This window comes from Bubalus kerabau, chromosome 19 (genome assembly GCF_029407905.1).
Source record: "Bubalus kerabau isolate K-KA32 ecotype Philippines breed swamp buffalo chromosome 19, PCC_UOA_SB_1v2, whole genome shotgun sequence".
NCBI classification, from domain to species: domain Eukaryota; kingdom Metazoa; phylum Chordata; class Mammalia; order Artiodactyla; family Bovidae; genus Bubalus; species Bubalus kerabau.
Genome location: NC_073642.1, coordinates 26,836,875 through 26,856,344, shown reverse-complemented (window position 1 = coordinate 26,856,344; position 19,470 = coordinate 26,836,875). Strand labels below are relative to the sequence as shown.

The 19,470-nt window shown below is 46.6% G+C and overlaps 1 non-coding gene across 1 annotated transcript; it reads right to left on the bottom strand.

Moving 5' to 3' along the window:
- Nucleotides 1-281: 281 nt before the first annotated feature.
- Nucleotides 282-354, bottom strand: TRNAG-CCC (transfer RNA glycine (anticodon CCC)). Its single transcript has one exon. It is a non-coding gene; the product is annotated as a tRNA-Gly (tRNA).
- Nucleotides 355-19,470: the final 19,116 nt, after the last annotated feature.

Sequence of the window (19,470 nt, the reverse complement as noted above, 5' to 3'; positions counted from 1 at the left end):
GAGACAACCATGTCTACAACCCATCTCATCCCATGGGCTCCCAGTTGGGAGGCTTTCTTTACCCCAGGGGGACAGGAGAGAGATGCTTTTGCAACTGGAATTTTGCAGGAAAGGAAGGAAAAGAGGTAATAACACTAAGGAGTCTGGATTCTCTTTTTTATTAATTTTTAAGTGTATGTATTTGGCTGCGCTGGGTCTTACCGGCAGCATGAGGGATCTTTGATCTTTGTTGTGGCACGCGGGATCTTTTTGTTGTTGTCGTTGCAGCATGTGGGATCTAGTTCCCTGACTAGGAATTGAACCTGGGTCCCCTGCATTGGGAGTGCAGAGTCTTAGCCACTGGACCACCAGGGAAGTCCTGAGTCTAGATTCTCTTAATATGTCACTGCCTACCTGGCCCTAGAGAATATCCTTGGCCTCTTGTCCAAAGTATTTACTGAAGCTCTTGGGCACTCACCTGTGAAGACTCTGCCATTGCAGGGTCCCACCCAGCCCACTCCTCTTCACTCACCCATCCAGTGGCCACCCATGCCATCTCTTCTAGGGCTTCAGAGACATGCCCAGAGAACAGGCCAAGGTGGCAGTGAACCAAGGGAATTCTGTGGGTGGTGAAGTGTCTGCTACCCATCGGGTTGCTGGGACAAATATCAGCAGCCTCAAATATGCAGATGATACCACTTTAATGGCAGAAAGCGAAGAGGAACTAAAGAGCCTCTTCATGAGGGTGAAAGAGGAGAGTGAAAAAGCCAGCTTAAAGCTCAATATTAAAAAAAAAAAAAAAAAAAACTAAGATCATGAATTCTCATCCAATCCCATCACTTCATTGAAAATAGAAGAGTAAAAGGTGGAAGCTGTGACAGATTTTCTCTTCTTGGCCTCTAAAATCACTGTGAATGGTGACCGCAGCCATGAAATTAGAAGATGATTGCTTCTTGGCAAGAAAACTATGACAAACCTAGACAGCGTATTAAAAAGCAAAGACATCGCTTTGCTGACAAAGGTCCGTATAGCCAAGGATATGGTCTTTCCAGTAGTCATGTACGGATGTGAGAGCTGGACCATAAAGAAGGCTGAGCGCCGAAGAATTGATGTTTTCAAACTGTGGTACAGCAGAAGACTCTTGAGAGTCCCTTGGACAGCAAAGAGATCAAACCAGTTAATCCTAAAGGAAATCATCCTTGACTATTCATTGGAAGGATTAATGCTGAAGCTGAAGCTCCAATACTTTAGCCACCTTATGCGAATAGCTGACTCATTGGAAAATACCCTCATGGTGGGAAAGACTGAAGGCAAAAGGAAAAGTGGGCAACAGAGGATAGGACGGTTGGATGGCATCACCAATTCAATGTACATGAATTTGGGCAAACTCCGGGAGATGATGAGGGACAGGGGTGCCTGGCGTGCTACAGTCCATGGGGTCACAAAGAGTCAGACATGACTTGGCAATTGAACAAAACCCATTGGATGGCTACTGCCACATGTGTAACTTCTCCAGTGTATGTTGGAGAGATCTAACTTTGCATTTACCAAGCTGGGAGCACTTACTGCATTCCTTGATAACCAGGCCACACGGGAGACCCTGGAGGCTCCTGAAGCCAGACCTTGCTGACTATGCTGACCCACACCTGTCCAGGGAAATGGGCAAGTGAACTTTACCCAGCCTCCTTCTGGAGTGAAGAGGAGGTGGCTGAAAGGAACTGGAGGATTGGTGGATGGAAGCTGCAGCTCATGTGGTCACAGATGAAGTCTTTGCCAAGCCCAAGGCTCTTGACCTCACTGTGTAGCAAAGGTTTCATGTTCTGCAGGCTTGTGGACACAGTGGGGGAAGGACAGGGTGGGATGTATGGAGAGAGTAGCATGGAAACATATGCATTACCATATGTAAAATATATAGCCCGTGGGCATTTGCTGTATGAGGGACACAGGGAGCTTAACCTGGTGCTCTGTGATGACCTAGAGGGGTGGGATGGGGTTGGATGGGGTTGGGGGTGGGAGGGAGGTTCAAGAGGGAGGAGACATGTGTACACTTATGGCTGATCCATGTTGATGTATGGCAGAAGCCAACACAATATTGTAAAGCAATTAAAAATAAATAACTGTTTAAAAAAGGTTGTACGTTCTAACTCACAGTCTACTTCTTTAAGCAGCACGTGCCTCTCAAGAGCAAAATCAAATACCTCCAGAGGTTGGGCAGGAGACATGATGACTGAGGGAGGCTGGGTCCAAGATGATAGGGAGTGGTGAGGACTATGGAAAATGAGACTCAGGAACAGTCTGAAGGAGACACTGATGGGGGACTTCCCTGGTGGTCCAGTGGTTAGAATCTGCCTTGCAATGCAGGGGACATGGGTTCAATCCCTGGTCACAAAACTAAGATCCCTTACTCCATGGAGCATCTAAGCATGCACAAAGCAAAGACCGAGCCTGTAAGGAAAGATCTCGCATGACACAGTGAAGATTCTGCATGCCACAATTAAGACTCAAGGCAGCCAAATATATTTTTTTAAAAAGGTGGGGGACACTGGCAACTTAGCTCTGATTACATGTTTGCAAGTTAAGAATCTGCCTGCCAATGCAGGAGCCTCAGGAGACATGGGTTGGATCCCTGGGTCGAGAAGATCCCCTGAAGGCAGGCATGGTTACCCACTCCAATATTCTTGCCTGGAGAATCCTCATGGACAGAAGAACGTGGTGGGCTATAGTCCATGGGGTCGCAAAGAGTCAGACACAACTGAACAGCTGAGCATATATCCACACATTGCAAGGCAGAAATATAGGTTTAGGGCAGCAGATCTGACAATCTTCCAAGAACAGAGATTCTGAATCTTATGTAAAATCTCCCAATGGCCAATTCTTTAAAATTAAAGTGAAAGTAAACTCATAGCCACGTTGCAGCCCGAGCATAGCATCCGTGTGTGCTCGTGTCCTGCATTGGCAGGCAGATTCTTTACCAACGAGCCACTTGGGAAGCCCTTGGGCGTAACGTGTTTTTGCCCAAGTCTACCAGAGGATGCTATTGTGACCTTGGACGTAGACACTATCTGGCGCTGTCTCATGGAGTGGAATATGAGGCCTGATTGAGAAAACAGACCATTCAGAGCTGGTTCTGGAGAGGAGCAGCCTGACGGACCATAGCTTGGCAGCCCTACGCTGCCCCAGGGTATCAGCCCTGAGATCTTCTATTATTGACAGATGATTCTTGCCTAGGCTCACAGGAGCCCCTGGTGGCCCAAGGGAGCCTCTGCAGTTTCAAACTTGCCACCAAATCCCTGAAAACACCCATGCCTAGTCACTCAGTTGTGTCTGATTCCACTCTTCTGTCCATGGGATTTCCCAGGCAAGAATAGTGGAGTTGCCATGCCCTCCTCCAGGGGATCTACCCAACACAGGGATCGAACCTGTGTCTCCTGGATTGGCAGACGGATTCTTTACTGTGTGAGCCAACAGGGAAGCCCCCTGAAAACACAGTGAAGGGCATCTGGAGAGAAGGAGCTCCTTTCAGGACCCGTCCATCTCTCCTGCCTCTCAACAGAGCCAGTCACTTGGAGTGACCGTGATGCAGTCATAATGCAGCACCTGTCTCTCTTTAGGGTGTGCCCAAGTCTTCTCAACCTATGTCACACATAACGGGCCAAAATACTGGAGTTGGTAGCCTTTCCCTTCTCCAGGGGATCTGTGTGATACCTAAGGAACCAGTTTCTTTATTTCTAAAGCAGCTACTAAGCTGCTAAGTCACTTCAGTCGTGTCTGACTCTGTGCGACCCCATAAACGGCAGCCCACCAGGCTACCCCGTCCCTGGGATTCTCCAGGCAAGAACACTGGAGTGGGTTGCCATTTCCTTCTCCAATGCATGAAAGTGAAAAGTGAAAGTGAAGTCGCTCAGTAGTATCCTACTCTTAGCGACCCCATGGACTGCACCTACCAGGCTCCTCCGCCCATGGGATTTTCCAGGCAAGAGTACTGGAGTGGGGTGCCATTGCCTTGAGGTACCATAATTCTCCCTCACTTCTGAGACCAGGGGACAGTGCATGAGCACTAAGTCTTTCTGACATAGCAGCTGGTACTGGCCGAATTCCAGCACTTTCCCCCGTAGGGCTGGTCTCCCAGGGGCCTGTTAGGAAGCAGGACCAAAAGGAGCAGAAAGTCAGGTTTCTCTTGCGGACTTGCCTACATCCCAGGATGTCCGGTTGACTTCGGAATCACGATGCTGGCTGCTAGAAAGAAAATAACATCCGTCATTAAGGGCTCCTTGAGCATTTACATGCTTGTTTTATTTTCCCTTAAATGTGACAGTTGCCACTGATTTTTATATCTTGTACAAAGTGCCGCCAATAAACAGATGTATTTTTAAAGAGCTCCCATCAGTGAATCAGTGAGATAAATTAGCTTCTAAAATCCTTCTCCCCTTAACAGATGTCTGGAAAGTCCTCAGGACTTCCAGAAGGGAGCCTTCATGGAGAGACATCTCATTTTACCAGGTGATCAGGAACTGATTCTGCTGCAGAGAGTGTGGCATGATGTGTTCAGAGCTTCATCGCAGCTTCACGGGTGTCAGTATTGCATGCCAGTCCAGTAAGAAATCAAGAGGAGCCACATAGATGGCTTGGCCAGGCCATTTCAGGCTGGGAAAGCTCCCACACAAGACAGTGGTGTGGAATCCACTTTGGGGAAGTGGGGTGTCCAGGCTGCTCAGGGGCCACGAGACAGGAAAGCACATGGGAAGAGATGGAGCGTGGGAAACGGTGTCCGGCGCTGACCAGGCTTTGGAAACAGGCTAACCAGTGTTTGCTTAAGGAAGCAGGGACTTCCTTGGCGGTCCAATGGTTAAGACTCCACCTTCCAATGCAGAGAGTGTGGGCTCAACCCCTGCTCAGGGAACTAAGGTCGCACATGGAGCAGTGCAGCTCCATCGCTCGGTCGTGTCCGACTCATTGCGACCCTATCCATGGACTACAGCACACCAGGCTTCCCTGTCCAGCACCAACTCCAGGAGCTTGCTCAACTCATGTTCACTGAGTTGGTGATGCCATCCAACTTTCTCATCCTCTGTCGTCCCCTTCTCCTCCTGCCTTTGATCTTTCCCAGCATTAGTGTCTTTTCCAGTGAGTCAGTACTTCACATCAGGTGGCCAAAGTATTGGAGCTTCAGCTTCAGCATCAGTCCTTCCAATGACTATTCAGAACTGATTTCCTTTAGGATGGACTGGCTGGATCTCCTTGCAGTCCAAAGGACTCTCAAGAGTCTTCTCCAACACCACAGTTCAAAAGCATCAATTCTTTGGCACTCAGCTTTCTTTATAGTCCAACTCTCACATCCATACATAACTACTGGAAAACCATGCTTTGACTAGACGGATCTTTGTTGGCAAAGTAATGTCTCTGCTTTTTAATATGTTGTCTAGGTTGGTCATAATTTTTCTTCCAGGGAGCAAGCATCTTTTAATTTCATGGCTGCAGTCACATTCTGCAGTGATTTTGGAGCCCAAAAAAACAAAGTCAGCTACTGTTTCCATTGTTTCCCCATCTATTTGCCATGAAGTGATGGGATCAGATGCCATGACCTTAGTTTTCTGAATGTTGAGTTTTAAGCCAACTTTTTCATTCTCCTCTTTCACTTTCATCAAGAGGCTCTTTAGTTCTTCTTCGTTTTCTGCCATAGGGTGGTGTCATCTGCATATCTGAGGTTATTGATATTTCTCTTGGCAACCTTGATTCCAGTTTGTGCTTCATCCAGCCCAGCGTGTCTCATGATGTACTCTGCATATAAGTTAAATAAGCAGGGTGACAATATACAACCTTGACATACTCCTTTCCCAATTTGGAACCAGTCTGTTGTTCCATGTCCAGTTCTACTGTTGCTTCTTGACCTGCATACAGATTTCTCAGGAGGCAGATAAGGTCATCTGGTATTCACATCTTTCAGAATTTTCCACAATTTGTTGTGATCTACACAGTCAAAGGCTTTGGCATAGTCAATAAAGCAGAAGTAGGTGTTTTTCTGGTATTCTCTTGCTTTTCAATGATCCAACAGATGTTGGCAGTTTGATCTCTGGTTCCTCTGCCTTTTCTAAATCCAGCTTGAACATCTGGAAGTTCATGGTTCATGTACTGTTGAAGCCTGGCTTGGAGAATTTTGAGCATTACCTTGCTAGCATGTGAGATGAGTGCAATTGTATGGTAGTTTGAGCATTCTTTGGCATTGCCTTTCTTTGGGATTGGAATGAAAACTGACCTTTTCAAGTCCTGTGGCAGCTGCTGAGTTTTCCAAAGTTGCTGGCATATTGAGTGCAACACTTTCACAGCATCATCTTTTATGATTTGAAATAGCTCAACTGGAATTCCATCACCTCCACTAGCTTTGTTCGTAGTGATGCTTCCTAAGGCCCACTTGACTTCTCATTCCAGGATGTCTGGCTCTAGATGAGTGAACACACCATCCTGGTTATCTGGGTCATGAAGATCTTTTTGTATAGTTCTTCTGTGTATTCTTGCCACCTCTTCTTAATATCTTCTGTTAGGTCCATACCATTTCTGTCCTTTATTGAGCCCATCTTTGCATGAAATATTGCCTTGGTATGTCTGATTTTCTTGAAGAGATCTCTAGTCTTTCCCATTCTATTGTTTTCCTCCATTTCTTTGCATTGATTGCTGAGGAAGGCTTTCTTATCTCTCCTTGCTATTCTTTGAAACTCTGCATTCAAATGGGTTTATCTTTCCTTCTCTCTTTTGCCTTTAGCTTCTCTTCTTTTGTTAGCTATTTGTAAGGTCTCCTCAGACAACCATTTTGCCTTTTTGTATCTCTTTTTCTTGGGGATGGTCTTGATCACTGCCTCCTGTACAGTGTCACAAACTTCTGTCCATAGTTCTTCAGGCACTCTATCAGATCAGATATCAGCACATTGGTACAGGATGTGGTCAAAAATTAAAAAAAAAAAAAAGACTCAAAAGCCTGTCATGACCACCATAAACACATGAAAGCCAATACAGTGGAGTCTAAAGATCAAGTCAGACAAGCCATGGTTTGAATCTTGCCACTTTATAGCCAGGGAAACCTTGTTATGCGTGGCCTCTTTATACACAAATCATTGTGGACCATGGAAATCCACTCCAGTAATTCAAACTGAATGTGTTTCCAACTGAGCTTCTTCTTGGCCTGATCCCCCAAATGCTGCTGATTCTCAAAGGCCTTAGACTGGAGGGGACATGAGGCCAGGGGTAGGGAGTTGGAGTAGAAAGAGGCAGTGTTCTTTTTTTCAAAAAACAACACAACAAGTTTATGTATTTATCTATTTATTTATTTGGGTCTGCATGTGTGTGTGCGAAGTCACTCAATCATGTTTTTTCACCCACCTGGGAAGGCCCAAAAGGGTTATGCTCCAGTGAGGCTCAAACTCACAGCCTTGGCATTGCTTTGCATGTACTACTGTATAAGTACCATGTACTAACCTATTGTGCCACTGGAGCTCCTAGTTGTGCTCAAACTGGTCATGAGCATAGTGCCCTCATGAATGAAATTAGCATCCTTATCATAGAGACCCCAGAGAGTTCCCTGGCCCCTTCCACCCTGTGAGGACACAGTGGGAAGTCTGCAACGTGACAAAGGGCCCTTACTTGTCCATGCGGGTACCCCGGTCTCGGTCTTCCAGCCTCCGGAAGTGTGAGAAATACGTTTGTGTTGTTTCCACGCCAGCCAGTCTGCAGGACTTTGTCACAGCAGCCAGAACAGACTGAGGCCTCCGCAAAAGATAAGTCCATAGAGACAGCTGGTTGAGGAATATTATATAGTATTCGCTATGAACCAGACATGTTTCTTTCTTTTTTTAAAATTAATTAATTAACTTGGTTGCTCCGGTCTAAGTTGTAGCACGGGGGAAATTTAGTTGTGGCATGTGGGATGTAGTTCCCACACCAGGGATTGAATCTGTGCCCCCTAGGTTGGGAACACAGAGTCTTAGCCACCGGACCACCAGGGAAGTCCCCAGATGCTTTTCTAAGTGCTTTGTGTATATATTAATTCTTCTTATTTCTCATCAGCACCCTTTGGGGTAGTTACTTCTGCTGTTCCCATTTTGCAGATGAGCAAACTGAGGCTCAGAAGGGTTCAATAGTTTGCTTCAGGCCATCATCATGAGGGGACAGAGATAGGTTCAAGCCTGTGGAAGAGGAAGGTGTTGGCAGAGTGGTGCTGCGATGTCGAGGGGGTGAGGGGTGGGTGGAGGGCTATCTAACTACTGAACTATACCAGGGCACCTCTCTGTGGCCAGGAGCAACAAACCAGGACATCCCAGGGAGGACGTCCAACTGGCAAGATGGGCCCTCAGGACAAAGGTCGGGCTGGAACTAGAAACAGGGACTTGGTTTCCCTTGCAGCCTTCCAGAGTGACATGATGCCACCCACCCCCACTGCTCCCCACCAGACAAGCTTACAACTAGGTTATGCAGATGAACACGAGTTGGGGCAAGCTCATTCTGAGATGCTGAGCTGAAGAGGTCAGTCAGGCTGGCCAGTTCCTCTCCCTGGGAAACACATGTGCATGCAACATGGCCAAAAGATCGGAGGGTGGGGGGTAGCTTCTGTCCTGAATCTCTTCTCTAATTCACACTGAAATGCACTTCAGATACCCAGAGAGAGAGAGAGAGCATTCTCTAGGTTTTTGCTACTCAGGTGTCTTACCGAGTCCCTGGAGGCACTGGGGTAACCCAACAGGACACCCTAAATGGAGGAACACAGGAGCCTGTACACTGGTTCTCCTTCTGCTTGACTAGATGAAGCTTCTCCTGCCTCATCATCTCCCCCAGACTCCACAGGGAAGAACAAACAGCTGAGGGGCAGGGGAAGGGGATGGACTCTGGTTGAAGAGCACAGAGAGGCCATGCAACCTGACCAAGGTCACACAGCCATCAACAAGCAGAGCCATTACTCAAACTCCACGGGGATTATCCCTCAGCCTGCTGCTCTTTGCAGCTCACTGTCCCTGCCTCACTGAAGAAGGCCACAGCCAAGCAGCAGCCTTGTGTTCAGAGCTGACCTGGGGTATCCGGAACACTGTGGGGTATTGGGGAGTAGACCAGTGAAGCTGCAGTTGTGAAGAGAGGGGCATTAAAAATTTTTTTTATTTATTTATTTTTGGCTGTGCTGGGTCTTTGTTGTTGCACCAGCTTTTCTCTAGTGTTGGAGAGCCATGGCTATTCGCTAGTTGTGGTGCGCAGGCTTCTCATCGTGATGGCTACCGTTGTTGCAGAACATGGGCTCTAGAGTGTGGTCTCAGTAGTTGTGGCACCATGGGCTTAGTTACTACTCCAAGGCACGTGGGATCTTCCCGGATCAAGGATCAAACCTGAGTCCCCTGCCTTGGCAGGTGGATTCTTTACTACTGAGCCATCAGGGGAGTCCGAGAGGGACATTTTGACAGAGGCAATGTGACACAGCCAAAGCAAAGAGTCCTCATTTTGACTTCTAGATGTTGTGCATAATAATAGGCAGCCCATCTTGCTCTGCCCTCGACCCAGCTTCTGCCCAGACTCGCACCCACCCCTGACCCCCATCACCCTCCTATTTAGCACATTGCCTGTTGTTTGTTTTTTAAATATATGTGTGTGTGTATATGTACATATATTTAGTGATTTCTTTTCCAAGTTTCATCCAAGTGCCCCCGGTCAGAGGGTCAGCCTCCAAAAGGTCAAGTTGCCATATTCAATCCTTGTCACCACCCCACCCCACCAAGAAGTCTGCAAATGCATTGAAGGAAGAAGGCTGGTGCTCCTTGGTTTCTGGCTTTCACATGGTGCCCTGCGCACAAGGATGGAATCCCCCACAACAACCTGCCTGTTTTCCTGGTGAGGACGCCGGGGCTCAGTGACTTGCTCAAGGTCATTTGGACTTTCCATAACAGTTTGCTCCCACTCTGAAGGATGCCCGCGGGGGCATCATCTGTGCTCACGAACATCTTCACATATGCAGAGGAGTCTTGCAGCTCCGATGCACACAGCCACTGTGGCTGTCTGCCTTGAAGGGGCCGTCAGTTTCAGGGAGATTAATTACTCCCGGGGACAGCCAAGTCAGTGTCCTGCAGCGTGCCTCTGCTGGTCTGAGTCATTTTGGAGACACTGGCTTGTGCGGCTCCCCTGAACCCCTCGTATCAGCAGGTGCAGCCAGCGGACTGCGGCCCCCAGCCCTCTGATCCAGCCTAGGTCACTCAGTCACTGTGGGATGTCCCCTTGTCAGAGGACACCAGGTGATCTGCCATGTGGTCTTTTGTGTCCCGGGGAACCCAGCTCTGAGAGCAGGTGTGCAGGCTGAAGGATGAGATCCAGTTTACTCCGGCAGTCAGCGTGGGGCACGGACACCTGTGGAGTGTATGCATGCTCAGTCACTTCAGTTATGTCTGATTCTTTGTGACCCCATGGACTGTACCCACCAGGCTCCTCTGTCCATGGGATTCTTCAGAAGAATACTGGAGTGGGTTGCCATTCCATCCTCCAGGGCATCTTCCCGACCCAGGGATCGAACCAGTATCCCTACATTTTCTGCATTGGCAGGTGGGTTCTTTACCACTAGCACCACCTGGGAAGCCCTGAGACACCTATGGAGGGAAACCATCAAAAATAAGAACAACAGTGACTTTTAATAATGTGTTTACTCTCTGTTGGACACTCCACTTAGCACTTTTGACATATATCCTCATTTATTCTTCTCAGAGATCCAGTGAGATTTGTGGGCTATCATTATCCCCCTTTTATAGATAAGATTGATGCTTGAAGAAGTTACATTACTTGTCCAGGGTTACCTCGCCAGTAAGCCAAGTGGCCAGAATCTGAGTCTGGACATCTTGTTCTAGGACCTGAACTTGTAACTACTTCTCTCCCCTCCTAAGAAAGGAACTTCCTACAAGCGTCTGCTGTTTTCCCATGAGAAAGGGCTTTGAGATTTTAACTATAGTGGTGAGAATTAACCAGAGAAGGCAATGGCACCCCACTCCAGTACTCTTGCCTGGAAAATCCCATGGGTGGAGGAGCCTGGTAGGCTGCAGTCCAAGGGGTCGCTAAGAGTCGGACACGACTGAGCGACTTCACTTTCACTTTTCGCTTTCATGCATTGGAGAAGGAAATGGCAAGCCACTCCAGTGTTCTTGCCTGGAGAATCCCAGGGATGGGGGAGCCTGCTGGGCTGCCGTCTGTGGGGTCGCACAGAGTTGGACACGACTGAAGCGACTTAGTAGCAGCAGCAGCAGGTGAGAATTAACAGCGGAAACGGCTCAATATACCTGAGTCAGCCTGATTATTTATTAAAGGGACCCCCTGCTGAGGCTTTGGGTGGGGAGGGGGAAAGGAAGACTGAGCCGAGCTGGTTGTATCACTTTCCTCAGGGACTCACTGCTCATCCATGTCGTGCAACCCAATTTCAATATGAGGAGATAAAAGGCCGATTCTCTCCCTTTATTTTTTTTTAAACAGATTTATTTATACTTATTTTTGGCTGTGCTGGACCTTTATTGCTGCACAGGCTTTCTCTAGTTGCGGGGGCTACTCTCTAGTTGCAGCGTGAGGGCTTCTCACTGCAATCGTTTCTCTTGTTGCAGAGCACAGGCTCAGTAGTTGCAGTAGCTGCTCCTTGGCGTGTGGAATCTTCCCAGACCAGGGATCAGATCTGTGTGTCCTGCATTGGCAGCAGATTCTTTACCTCTGAGCCACCAGGGAAGCTCTGATTCTCTTCCTTTAAAAGAAAAATCTGTTAAAGGCTCTTTGCCAGTGTTGAAAAGGTAAATAATTACATAAGGACGCAAATGAAATGGCACTCAGATTAGAAATGTAGGTTCAATTTCCTAAACATCTCTTTGGCTACTGGTCTGTTGTAAGACAATTAAATCGCTCCAAATGAGTGAGATTTGTAAATGAGTTCTTTGTGCTTCAGGAAAAGAAGGGAGGGACAGAAAAGCCAAGGGTTTTCCCTTTTTCACTGACCTCTTTGTCCACACTTTGCTGGTCCTCACTGCCACTGCCCTGGTTCACAATGCTCACATCGCTCCGCTTGTTGACAGCATGTCTTTAGGTGTTCAGTGTTCCAGGCAGATCACACCCCATTCTAGCCTGGCTGTCCCCATGCCCACCCTTCAAACATAGGAAGGTAGGAACTCCTCAGAGTCACTGTGGATCCTCACTTCCAATCCCACTCTGCTCCCAGAAGCATCGAACCATCTATGTGCCCAAGACTGAGACATAATCTCATGAACCTGCTTAGCTCAGTAACCAAAGCAGTCCATTGTTATTGCTTTAACAACAACCGTGAATGGAAACCGTGTTCCAAAATAGAAACTCTGTACAGGTATTGACCATGGCTGCTCTCAATGTGCACAGACCCTTCCATAGTTGCAAGAAGGGAAGTATTTTTACCAAGTTAATGGGATTTTCTCTTTCACCTTCACCTGATTCATCCTGAACAACAATCTGCTGGGGAAGAGATTAGAATGCTACTGGCGGGATGCAGAAAGGAAGGCCACACTCATATTCAGTTCCTGACACAATCAAAAATATGATTATGCAGCAGAATAATAGCCTTGCAAGCCAGACTATTTTCCTGAGAAGAAAATTTCCAAACTCCCTTATTTTCTTCTTTATTTAGTGTCTTACAAACCAATTTAGAGGACTTGGCTCATAAATTTCTCCTGTGGTTTAGAGCCTTGTCCATATTCTTAATGAGATATTAGCTGCATTCAAGAAGGAGAATTAGACCCAGAGGAAGTAAAATTAAAAAAAAAAAAAAAAAGAAGGCAGGACCAAAAAATGGCAGACAAAATGGGAAAGAGAGATTGAAGGTGATGAGATGTATCTCCCAACATCTCTTCTCACTTGGACTTGGAGGGGCATGGTGCATTAGATAAGTTGAGGGATGACTGAGGACTGGGGGTCCCCGCCCCTTTAGGACAGTGGGATGGACACAGAGAAGTAGTGGTGGACTTCAAAGCAGCATTAAACTCGATATCAATATCAATAACAAGAAGGCAACCAGAAAATCTCTAAATGCTTGGAAATTAAGCAACACACTTTTAAATACCTATATGTCCAAGAAGGAATTGCAGTGTAGATTTAAAAATATTTTGAGGACTTCTCTGGTAGTACAGTAAATAGGAATCCATCTGCAAATGCAGGGGACATGGGTTTGATTCCTGGTCTAGGAACATCCCACATGTCTCAAAGCAGCTAAGCTGGTGCAGCACAGCTACTGAGCTTATGCTCTGGAATCCAGGAGCTGCAACTACTGAAGTCCATGCGCCCTAGAGCCTGTGCTCCTCACAAGAGAAGCTACCACGATAAGAAGTCCTCACACCACAATGAAGGGCAGCTCAGGCTGTCCACAACTTGAGAAAGCCTGCATGTAGCAGCAAAGATCCAGCACTGCAAAAATAGATAGATAAATCTCTAAGTAAATACAAACTTAAAAAAATATTTTGAGTTTGTGGGTTACAGCTAAGCACTACTTATGGGAAAATGTATAGCTCTAAATGCACAGGCTGGAAAAGAAGAAAGGTCCAACATCAGTGATATGTGCTTCCAACTGAAGGAGGTGGAAAATGAATGGCAATATCAAAGGAAGGATATAGGAAAGTCAAGGTAGATCTCAATTAGATAGATAGCAAACATGCATCCAAACCATCAAACCCAAGCATGCATTTTGAAGGGATTCATAGAATTGATAAACTGGTAAAGAAACAGAAAGAAAATGCTAATTACTGATAACAAGAATGAATGTGGAATCTAGAAAAATAGTATAGATGATCTTATTTGCAAAGCAGAAATAGAGACACAGACATTGATAAACGTATGGATACTAAGGGTGGCGGGGAGTGGGTGGAATGAACTGGAAGATTGGGAATGATATTATTGACTGATACTACTGACCCATTATATCAATACTACTGACCCATCATATCAATACTACTGACCTGTAGTATCAATACACACTATGTATATAATAGATATGTATATATACACACATATATATGTATATAATAGATATGTATATATACACACATATATATGTACATATATACATATATATGTATACATGTATTCCCAACCCAGGGATCGATCCCAGGTCTCCCACATTGCAAGCGGATTCTTTACCAGCTGAGCCACAAGGGAAGCCCTGCATTTTTATACTACATATAAAATAGATAACTAATGAGAACCTACTGTACAGCACAGGGAACTCTTCTCAGTGCTCTGTGGTGACCTAAATGGGAAGGAGCTCCAAAAAAGAGGGAGTGTATGTATTTGTGTGATTGATTCACTCTGCTGAGTAGCAGAAAGTAACACAACATTGTAAAGCGACTCCAATACACATTAGTTAAAAACAGGGGGCTGCTGCTGCTGCTGCTAAGTTGCTTCAGTCGTGTCAGACTCTGTGCGACCCCATAGACAGAAGCCCACCAGGCTCCCACGTCCCTGGGATTCTCCAGGCAAGAACACTGGAGTGGCTTGCCATTTCCTTCTCCAATGCATGAAAGCGAAAAGTGAAAGTGAAGTCGCTCAGTCGTGTCCGACTCTTAGCAACCCCATGGACTGCAGCCCATCAGGCTTCTCCGTCCATGGGATTTTCCAGGCAAGAGTACTGGAGTGGGGTGCCATTGCCTTCTCCAAAAAACAGGGAGGGGGTGGGATTAAAGAGCTGCATTATAGATCCTACAGATCTATAGATCCTATAGATCCTACAGATATTACAGAATAGTAAGAGAGGGGTATAAACAAACAACTTGTGGTCAGTTTAACAATTTGGATGAAGTGGACTTGTTTAAAAACACAGCTTACTGAATGTAGTGGTCCCAGTGAGGTGGCTGTGGAGTTTGGCTTTGTCCAGCTTCTTGGTTTTTGTGTGTCCTTGGAGCCAGTGCTGAGGCTCACCACCCTCTTCCGGAGCTGCACAGCCGTCAGGCGGATGGAGTAGAGAAGAGGGCTCAGAGATTCTTCCGCCTAGGCGAGCTGGTGAGAAGCTATGTCAACCAAAGCACTGAAACACCAGCCTCAAGTTACTAAGCCGACAGCTTGAACAGAGAAAAGCTGGGGGTCACAGAAACCAGGATGACCAGGAGACACAGAATCCACACCCTCTACCTCCCTGGAACCCAGGTACCACCTTCTGTGTGTGCTCATTAGCTCAGTCCTGTCCAACTCTTTTGCAACCCCATGGACTACAATCTGCCAGACTCCTCTGTCTGTGGGATTCTCCAGGCAAGAATACTGGAGTGGGTTACCATTTCCTCTTCCAGGGGATCTTCCTGACCCAGGGATTGAACCTGCATCTCCTATATTGGCAGGTGGATTCTTTACCACTGAACCACCTGGGAATCCCAGTATATAAAGTGAGCAATGATTTATTCAATTCATTAATGAAGGGGCTATCAGGCTGGTAAGGCTGACTCCAAGAGAATTGGAAAAAGTAAATTGTTCCAAGTCCCTGAAAGCAAGACTGCTTGAATACAATTGCTGATTTACAGGCAAAATTTCTAACATGCTACAGAGCAATAAACTGTAACCTTTGGGGTGATTTTTCTTCCAGGCAAAATTCTTTGCCTTGCTACCAGGCAAGAATCATCTGCATTGCTATCAGTTTTCCACAAGTTACATCCACTCTTCAGATCTGTAAAATAGTCTTATCAATAATAGTAAGGAGTGGACCCAACAGAGGCCCACTGGCTGAGGTGGTACTCCTGGCTCCCCACTGCCTGGGCACAATGGGCAGGGCACCCAGACATCACTAAACATCCTGGGATGTGACATGTGAGAGGGGCAAGAACCCAGGGGTGGGAGGAAGTGAGACCATGGAGGACGACCCGGAAACAGGCAAAGCCCGTCGTTCCAAAGGTCCAGAAGGGACCAGCAACACTCCAGCAGTTGCCCTTCCAGGAACAGAAGCCAGCAAAGATCCAGAGTGGGATGCTCGGATCTGAAGGTCTTTCTTTTCCACCACTAGGACGTCCTAACCCCTCATATAGCCAGAATCAGCTGGAGGAAGAGGAGGGAGGAGAGAGAACTCAGAGAGCCAGCTCGTTTACATAAAGATGCGGGCCATTGAGCATCACCGACTCAATGGTAATGAATTTGAACAAACGCCAGGAGATAGTGAAGGGCAGGAGAGCCTGGCATGCTGCAGTCCATGGGGTCGCAAAGAGTTGGACACGACTGAGCGACTGAACAACATCAGTAACAACAGACCATTGAAGTCAGCCTCCGTGCAAAGCAGACAGTTGAATGACAGATAAAGAATGAATAAAGGAAACCGAAATGCTGAAGTAGAAGACTGTGATATTTACAGTGGAAGACTATGGTATTGTTGATGAGTCAGTGCCCCGACTGCTCGCCAAGGTGGGTGCCTGTGAAGGACATTCAATCTGCTGTACAAAACACAGGGACATTTTCTTTGCATGTCAAGTTTACTGTGTTTGATTTGTTTTTCTTTGTAACATTAAGGAAGGAGCTGGAATTCAAGATTTGGGGGAAGCACGAAGGAGATTATGTATTTCACGGAACAGAGGTAAAATTTAAATAGAATGTGCTATGCTCACTCAATAAAACTCAGTAAACCATGATCCCCAGAAATAAGATACGAAGACTAGACTGGTTAATAGACAAAAGAGCAAAGATATGGGTGAAAGGGAAAGTGTTAGTCTCTCAGTTGTGTCTTTTTGTGACCCCATGGGCTGTAGCCCGCCAGGCTGTTCTGACCATGAAACTTTTCAGGCAAGAATACTGGAATGGGTAGCCATTCCCTTCTCCAGGGGATCTTCCCAACCAAGAATTGAACGTGGGTCTCCCATATTGCAGGCAGATTCTTTACTACCTGAGCCACCAGGGAACTCTCAAAAAAGATATAGGTGGGAGGGGGACAAATCTTGCTCATTTCAAAATGAAGAACTGATTATGTTTTTCCTTCTCTTGGTTCTTTACATCCACTAAAATTACCAAAGAAATAAAATGCAGACCAAACAGGTACTTCTCTTGTGGTCCACTGGTTAAGAATCTGCCTTGCAATGCAGGGGACACGGGTTTGATCCCTGGTCGAGGAACTAAAATCCCACATGCTGTGCTACCACTAAGACCCGATGCAACCAAATAAACAAATTAATTAAAAAAAAAAAAAAGCTGACAAAATGTAGACACAGACATCTGTAACAGTGCTGGAAAAGGGGTTAGGGTGTCCTCAGTGGAGCAGAAGGGTATAAAAATTTCTGGAAGCTGTGAAGCAGACAGAATCAGGTTGACACCAATGACTGAATGCTCAACTCTTATGTCAGAGGCTGACTCCCACAAGACAGGAGTGGGGTCTGTGTCCCGCAGCAGCAGAAGGCTCAGGGCCAGAGCAGCAGGCACGGGCAGCAGGAGCACTGGAGCACTCAGCCCCAGGGAGCAGGAGAAACTGACAAACTCCAATCTGAGAACCATGCCAGAGCCTCCTGCAGGAGAAGCTTGCCATTTGCCCCCAGGGCCTGGTGCATGGACTGCCTCCTAAATGAAGTAGAGAATATGCTCTTGGAGACTTGCTAACCCAAGCAGGAGAGCCAGGGAGAAGAGCAGGGGGAGGGGACACTTGGCGCCCTACCCTCACCCCACCCCCAGCAAATACTGAGCAGGAGGAGAACTCTTCGGAAAGACCTCACAGCAGGGAGTCCAGTGTTACGACTTCACCTTCCAGTCCCCGGGTGGGTTCGGGTTCAATCCCTGGTCGGCAAACTGAGATCCCACATGCCTTGGGGCCAAAAACCAAAACAAAAAAACGGGAGTAATGCTGTAACAAATTTTCATAAAGACTTTTAAAATGATCCATATCAAAAAAAAATCTTAAAAAAAAAAGACCTCACTTCAGGAGTTGGAGGAGAAACCAGGTTAGGCCGGTGGATGTTAGAGAAACACGGACTTACAAAGCTCTGCCCTCAACCCATCACAGAAGTTTTTTAAACTTTTTATTTTGCACTGGGGTCTACCCGATTAACAATGTTGTGATAGTTTCAAGTGGACAGTGAAGGGACTCAGCCATACATACACACGTATCCATTTTCCCCCAAACTCCCCTCCCATCCAGGCTGCCACATGACATTGAGCAGAGTTCCCTGTGCTGTACAGTAGGTCCTTGTTGGTTATGTGCCCTATTCTTTCTTTATTGGCTGCAACTGGGATTTGCTTCTCAGAGTGGCTTTTGAGCTGCCACCTTCCCTAGGGAGGAGGGAAAAACTAAACTCTTCCCTCTGGGTCTGGCCCAAGTTCTCCGAAATAAAACTCGCCCACTGCTCTCCGCTTCAGTTACTGTGCCCAGGGTGGAACCCCACAGCTCTTAGAGCAGATGACTGGGGGCGTCAAACCCAAGTAATTGCTGAAGGAGCCACGGTGGCTTCCAATATCATTTCTACAGCTCCTTTCGTGGAAGTGAGCAGACAGAAATATGAGGATATCCAACATCCCAACAAGCTGAGCACGACTCAGGATAAAGCTAGCATAAGAAAATGTGGTTTTGGTAAAAAGAAAGACAACAGAACCAGGATAAAGAAGTCCAGAAATAGACGGTTCTGGTCATCTATTACTGTGTAATCAACTACCCAAATCTTGACTTAATAGTAACTATTTAACCTAGGGGAATGGGCTGGGGGTGAGTGGGAGGGAGGCTTCAGAGGGAGGGGATATATGTATACATATAGCTGATTCACTTTGTTGTATAGCAGAAACCAGCACTACATTGTAAAGCAATTATCTGCCAATTAAAAATATTTTTTAAAAATAGTAATCATTTATTTTGATCACATATCTGGGAGCTGAAGTAGGCTCCACTAGGCAGTTCTGCATCTCTCAGGTCATGGCAGCCAGATGCTGGTTGGGAGTGGGGTCTCCAAGTCTCCTCATTCACTTGTCTGGCATGTGGGTTGGGAAGACTCACACAACTGGAACGGGAACAGCCTTGCCCACGGGCGGTTGAGACCGGGTGGCAGCCCCAGGCAGTTCCTGGCCTGATGGCAAAAGGCTCCTAGAGCCAGTGTCCGAGAGAGACCACAAATGTTATGTGACCCTTTCTAACTCAGCCCTGGAAGTGATACGACATCACTTCCACCTCATTTTATTCCTTGAGGCAGCCACAGGGGCCCATCCACATTCAGGGGCCGGGACCATGGACTGCCCCTTTTGGAAGGATTTGGGGATGTATTTTTAAATCACTACATCAACCCGCTTATATGGATCACTTGACTTGTAATACAAAAAGAGAAAACATGGTGTTATCAATAAATGGTGCAAGAGAGATCAATGTCTGGGGAAAAAATGTGAACCTTACTTAACACCAAACATGGACATTCATTTGCTCCTAGAAATTATATATTTTCTAATTCTGGGATATAATATATAATTTTAGGGAGCAAACATAGGAGATCTTTATGATTTGGGGGTAGGAAAAAAATTCTTACATAGGATGTAGAAAGCACTAACCATAAAAGG